This window comes from Struthio camelus, chromosome 1 (genome assembly GCF_040807025.1).
Source record: "Struthio camelus isolate bStrCam1 chromosome 1, bStrCam1.hap1, whole genome shotgun sequence".
In the NCBI taxonomy this organism is placed as follows: Eukaryota; Metazoa; Chordata; class Aves; order Struthioniformes; family Struthionidae; genus Struthio; species Struthio camelus.
The window spans coordinates 193808441-193815414 of NC_090942.1; positions in this window are offsets into that span (position 1 = coordinate 193808441).

Genomic DNA, 6974 nt, shown 5'->3' on the forward strand with positions numbered 1-6974 from the left:
GAAATGGCCCGACCTCACGCCCCGCCGGAGGGAAAGCCCCCGGCCCGCATTGCCCTTGCCCGCTGCCTCGTGGGGAGACCGCCACGGGGATTCGGGTGCCGGCCTGGCCGCCGCCGGGGGTGAGCGCGTGGGCTGGCAGCGGAGCCGCCGAGGATTTGCCGAGGCACGGGCTCGGCGCGGGCGGACGTCGCTAGCCGCCTAGCCAGGGCTGCAAGCGAGATGTCGAGTTTTTTTGGTAAGCGGGGACTGTGCTCAAGGAGCTCGGCCTCCCCGCTGCGTTCCTTCAGCTCTGGAAAATTATCAACGGGAAGCTCTTGCATAAACATAAGTAACCTCGCTGCACCACCAAACACTGTTTTATGTAACATGTAATCCTGTGAACTCCCTGCTCCTGCTGACAGGGTGAAGTACAGCAATACGGGGGGGCACTCAAGTGGCCATTAAGGTACAGGGAAATGTAAAATGTTTTCAGTTCCTCAGAAGTGTGTGTTGGAGCTATAAAGTCCAAGACCATCATTTGGAGTTGCACATCTGGATGATCCATGTTAGCCATTAAGGAAATTGCAATTATAGGCATAATTACATTTTTAAACACGATAAAGGACTGTGCAGTTACAAAGTTCAGTTTGCAAAAGTTAGATAAACTCGTGTGTTATGAAGCATGCAGGGCCACACACATAGGACTTACTTTGGGAACCCAGTCTAAGTTTTCAGCAGCTTAAGGTACATGGTTTCAATAGCAGAGATAGGCAAAGAAAGTAGGCACCACTCTTGTCTTTTTTTGACCGTATATATGATGCTTGTTTCTCTGAATCTCTTTGCACCGACAAAGGACTAGCGCTCAAGTCTCCCTCTTTCTCAGCAGTCTGTGTAAGTATTCGGTGCTCACACAAAAGGTGCTTCCCGCCACGGAGTTACAACTTTTGAATTCAGCACTGTCTGCATATGCTAGACATGTTGTGTGTGAAATGAGATTTTTCAGAGGACAAAAGGATACATTTTCACAAAGGTATCCTCTTCAGTGATCGCCCAGCTAAATGACAAACCTTTTCACCAAATCTGAAAATGCTTGTTCTTCTTTGAAAGAATTTATTTGGACACTAGCAACCCAAGGCGATTTTAATTTAGTTCTTGCAAATGGCTGGGACTTTTTGACTGAAGCGTTCTAAGTAATTCGTCCTGATTCTAATGCTCAAAATGAAGACTTCTGGCCCAGAAGGGAACAGCTTGGCAATAGCGCAAGTGACAGCACATTATTTCCTCTAATGGAAAATGAATTGCAACCTGAACTACAGCTACATCCTATGATGTCTGTAAGTATATAATTGTAAGCAATATGGAAATAGTTTTGTGATTGTCACCTACAAAGTGCAATCAGCAACCCAAACTATACAGCCTAGGCTGCTATAATGATGTTACATAAAGACATTCACTGTGAGCAGAGCAGATGTTCGGCTTGTGCGAGTCCTGTGTACAGGCTGAGATAATGTATGGATGAGACCACACTCACTCTTCTTCTTCTTTGTCTCCCAGGCTCCACAGTCCTCTAACGCTGTCCTAACAGCACAGCGCTTTCACCATCATGCACCCACATATGTCCCTGTCCCAAGGCATGTGACACACAGCTTCAGCTTCACGCTGTAAAAATGCCACTGTTGGACTGCAATGCAGCCCATGCTATTTCAGATACTTTAGAAAGGTGGGGGAAAATATATGTATATATCTTACATGAAAATATACGTATATGTCTTAAGGATATCACATGAGGCCCAGAGAGGAAATAGGGCCAAGTGCTACACAGAGTGAACATGGGCAGTCTGCTCTTCAGAGACCTAGCACCAGCACCACGGATGTGAGCCACTGTGCACAACTTGGCCTGCAGTTGGGGATCCCTTGTTCAGGTGGATGTATTTAGCAATGTAGAAGTAGCATCTGAGTTTGTTAGACAGGCGCTCCATGAATGCAAAAAATTCTCAAAGCAAAAAAAAAAAAACTGGAGTGTTGTGACTGCGACCCTCTAAATAGTAAGGTTTTTCATACAATAACTAATTCAGACTTTCACAATTTCTTAAAACACAGCAGCTGGTGAAAAATGCCTCTCTGCACCCCACCTAGATTAATTGAAAATTATACCTAGAGTTGATCCATCTTTGTTCTGTTAAAGAACAGGGAGTTTTAAGCAAAGTTTTAACTACCTCCCAAAACAAAAGAAATGTTGAAAATACTCATTGCTGTGAAGGGCTCTGTGCTATACAGTGTTTCAGCATGTTTCATGTTTTCTTCCCAAGGGACAGTTCCAAAAGGTAGACAGGGTACTCAAGAGCTGAATAGTGACTGTCTATCATACAAGATGTTTAAGAGCAACTTCAAGGCCATCTTGCCAAGCTCTTCTATTATCATTTTTTGGAGAGGCTAAAATCTCTGCCTTAAGGACAACCAGCTCCTTTGCTGGCTTCTTGTAGGAGATCTGACAGCCTGTTGTGCCTTCTTTCCTTTCCTTGCAGCTACCAATTTTCTAATTAAGTCTCTGTGCCTGCCCCGTTAGTCAATCAGAACATCACCACTGATTGCAATGGGAACAGGAGCAGGCTTTAAGGGCCACACTTGCGGAAAAGCTAGCATCTATAATTGGGGCCAGGTTTTCAAAGGAGGTGGCAGCCACATGTGAGCCACTGTCATGACCAGAGCCACTGAGAACCGAGCATTTGCCATGCTGGCCTCAGCTCTGGATGCTGAATGCTTGAAAACTCCTACTTTAGAAACTAGTGCTGCCCCAGTGAATATAATTACGATGAAGAGATGTGAGCAGCTTGGGAGAGGCAGTCAGCACTCTTTCCTTTGCCTGGCTGAAGCAGAGGGTTTGGTGAGTGGTCAGAGAGGAACATCTAGACCCTGAAGTCTTAGGGATGCATCTATCAGGGACGCTGATAGCAGGGAGAGAGAAGAAAAAGCTGCTCATCTCGGTAGCGGGGGGGTCCAAGTTGTGAAGTGTGTAACGTGTTTTTGAACAGTAGGACGTTTTCTTTGTTGCACGCTCTTACACCCAGGACACTGCTAAGTTTGCCAGCAGCTGTCATCAGCAGTGTCATTTTTCAACGAGCAGTCAGGCTTTCCCGAGACCAAATGGCCTTTTGTTCTTGAGAAACAAATGTGGCTGTGTGTCATCAGCTCAGCTCAATCACTCCTTTTTACTCAGCAACCAATGAAGGAATCTCTTCCTTTGCCTTATCAGCAGTACAGGTTTGCTCCCTCCGCTTGAGGCCCCTGGTCTCTTCCTGGTCTCTGAGAGTGTGTAGGACCTCCCAGGGCCAGGCATGTCCTGGCAAGGAGAGGGACCACCGAGGGTCCTCCCAGAGTGGGCAGAATGGACTGGGAACAGGAGCTAAATCTTATGAATTCATCTTGTACATCATGTCAGGTAGATTTATACACTTTAGTGTAAACTGCTTTAAAAACAATAGGAGCTTTATAGTTGATTTTCATCTCAGAAAATAAAAATTTCAGTCCATAAAACCTCAGTTTTATGCCAATGATTGAAAGATGATCTCGATGTCCTTACAGCAGACGTCAGGCTTGAACACATATGTGGCTGTTGCTGTGCAGTAACAGTAATGCGCTAATACTTTCTTCAGCTATCTATTTCTCTTCTTAGTGCTTTTCTCTGACTATAAGTAATCAACCTGCCTGAATTCCTCATTTGGGAGCCTCCCTGTTCAGCTCATCCCCTTCCCATGCAGATGGAGGGTCTGGCTGGTGCTCTAGCAGTGACCCAGGATTTCTGAGTGATGCTCCGAAGGTCTGGGATGAAGCCTGGGCTGTATGGGGGCAGCAGGAGTGGGGGGGATCTGAAGAGAGCAAACCATGGCTATTATGTATCACCTTGGAGTATTATGTTTCTCTGAGCCCTACTCCTGCGTTTGTTTTTCACATCAAGGCCTCAACAAATTCCCCTTGGAGTTAATGGGGAATCCATTAACCGAAAGGTGGTGGATGTGTACTACCACACAAGCAGGGCAGCATACAAACTTCAGCTTATATCCCTGTTCTACATTGTGTTCAAATGCCAAAGGAGCGGACTGAAGTTTTGTGTCTATGAGTAGTCCAGGAACCAAAGAGATATTTAAAACTTACCCATGTAAAGCTATGGGGCCAAACTTTCCCCCCACCCAAATAATCACCAGGACCCTTTATTAAAAGCCTTATTCCACCAGCTATTGGAGGATTTTTTCTAGAAGTTCATTAAAAGTAATAAAGCAACTCTTTTTTTGATGTGCTGTTCTTCTGGAAATAAATGGAACTTAGTGATGTTAAATACATGCAAAAGTAAAATAGCAATACAAAGAGCAAAAATAAGCAGCAATAATAAAAAGTTGTTGTCTGTAGCAACCTGTGAATAAGTGTGTATAGTGGATTTTTATCTGTAGTTTGTACTCTGTGTACTCATTTCAGGCTTGATACTGAAAGACTAAACATTTTTTTCAAAGGACTAAAAATCAAATCTATAAAGCTATGTAGGTACCTAACTCATATGGAAATCAAGGGACCCTGGTTACCAAAAAGCTCACATGCATGCTGGCCTATGGGCCTGTAATTTGCATCTCTTTAACCGTCTCACATTTGAGCCATTGCACTGCAGCATGGAGAAAGGTATATAGATTTCCCCTTTGCTTGGGTGTTAATGATCATACAGGAGTTTGTACGGCAGATTCAAATCTGGGCATGAAATCAGCCCCTGATACGACTGCTCATCCCAGCGAAATTGCAGCAGGGTTCATTATAATTAGCATGACTGATAAATGTAAAGTAGCCTAATTTTTAAACTCTCATCAAATATGCTCATGCGCTCACACTGGTCAACATTTCCCCCCCCTGTATTTCTGTTCAAATGAGACGTTTGAGTGTTTCTATTCAAATGAGACATTTGAATGAACAAACATGTACATGTGATTTCTCAGAAATGCATACAGTTTTCTCAGAAGCAGTTTCTTGCAAATAACTGCTCTTTTCAGCAGTTTGCTTGCACTTTTCATGCAATATAAGATAGCACTTGTCAGCCTTTTTTGTTTCCCCCTAAACATTATGCTTTCTAAAAATGTTTTGCTTCTCCCCTTATTAATAGTATCTGTAGGACTTTCATGTACTCCAGTAGCAAAACAGGAACCTCAGGAAACTAAGAGAAGAAGGAACGATTTCAAAGTGCATTACTGATGGAACAATCCCATCTATATTATACAGAGAGCATACATGAGTCTTCATCATGAGGCAAAGTCCATATCAATTAGAGCTGGGGGAAGATAAATAATCAGATATGAGATTCAAGATAACTTACAGAAAAATCTGTTTTAAAATGTTTTGCAATCTGTAGCCCTTTGCCTGTAAAGCCAAAGCATTTGGGCTCATTTACACCAGCTGTTCACATTTCAGGATCTGAGACATTTAAAAGAGCTCTTGAAATAACCTAGAATAGCTTCTGCTGCTTTTTTTTTTTTTTTTTTTTCTGCACAGTCACCTTGTAGTTTTTAAGTCTGATGTCTTGGGACATCATTAAGCTCAGAGCAAGTGCTGTGTGAGAGAGATCTCTCTCTCTCTTTCACAACTGCACAGAATTCCTGTTTCTACTCCAGAGGAGATTAAGCCCGTGATATGTCTAATGTCTGTCTTTCCTCTCTTCCTTGAGGCAGCAGGTAGGACTCCAGAGCTGTCTGGATTCAACATTTTAATTGAAAGAATGAGACACTTATCTATCTGGCTGTGGCTTTTAAAATAGCTGTGGGAAGCTGCTCCTTAGAGCTTTGGTATATTATGCCAGTTCCCAAATAAGGTGGAGTAGTGGGAGGAGAAATTTAATGTGGGCAATAAAATGTGCTAAGTGGAACTTATTTTATGACTCCTGCCTTTGCATATGTCGTATGTATATGTCTATAATCTGTGTGGTGTGTGCAGAAATGTCGTTGTATCTTTATTAAATTTCCATAGTACACACAAGTAGCAGTGCACAGGCTATGTAATGCATTGAAATCAACATTATTTTTTCTTTTAAAAGCTAAAAATAGACCTTTATTTCTCAAGAAAGGGAGATGATTTAACTAGAACAGCTACAGCTGATTTCCTCCATTATAGTCGTCCATTTCCTCCGTTACGAGTTCATAAAAATTAGTTTAAGAGTATATTTTGTTCAATTTCCAGAAGCCATTTATATTACTGTGACCAAAAAAAGATGGATGTTTTTCAATTTGCAGTTTTAGTCTAATGGCAAAATGTTAAATGTTTTCATGTCAAGGTGTAGGTTGTATCTTCAGCTATTCAACCTCTGGGCTTTAACGTCTTCAACCACCTACTCCTGTTTGCTGAGGGAACGTGTCTAAGCCCACAGGGAATGAGCATATAACTGGGACACCATCAAGCTATTTAAGAAGTTTAAGCAATTTAAGAAGTTACTGTTTGCAAATTAAGGTGCAGTGGACCAGGTGCGTCTTCCTGGCTTACCCCGAACTGAGATAAAATGCCTTAAATTAAACTACTTCAATTTAGGTTTAAGCTAAAGCCTTTGGAGCAGCCCAAGAGAATTTATGCAGTTAATGTTGGGTCTGGGGAATAGCGGTAACTCACTAAGCTGCTATAACTCCGTTTTATTGAATCATGTGCCCAGCCCAGGTGTCGCTGCCCCACACAAAGGCCCTTAGCTTCCTTAATACCTCCTTGGTCATTTTGCATTTGGGCAAGCCAAGTACTGAACATTAGCATTGTGATCTGGCAGCACTTTCCCAAGATGTCCATGGACGTACCAGGTTCTCATACCTAAAAAATTAAGCCTCCGTGGCAGACTGTAGAGAATTAGTCTTAGTCTCCCTTGAATAAGACATAGGCCACAGGCTCACAGTGTCACTAAAGTTTCATAAATCACCGCACATTTGCTGAGCTTCTGTAACTGTCCTCACATAGCCACACAGAAAACACAAGGCAGTGTGACTTAG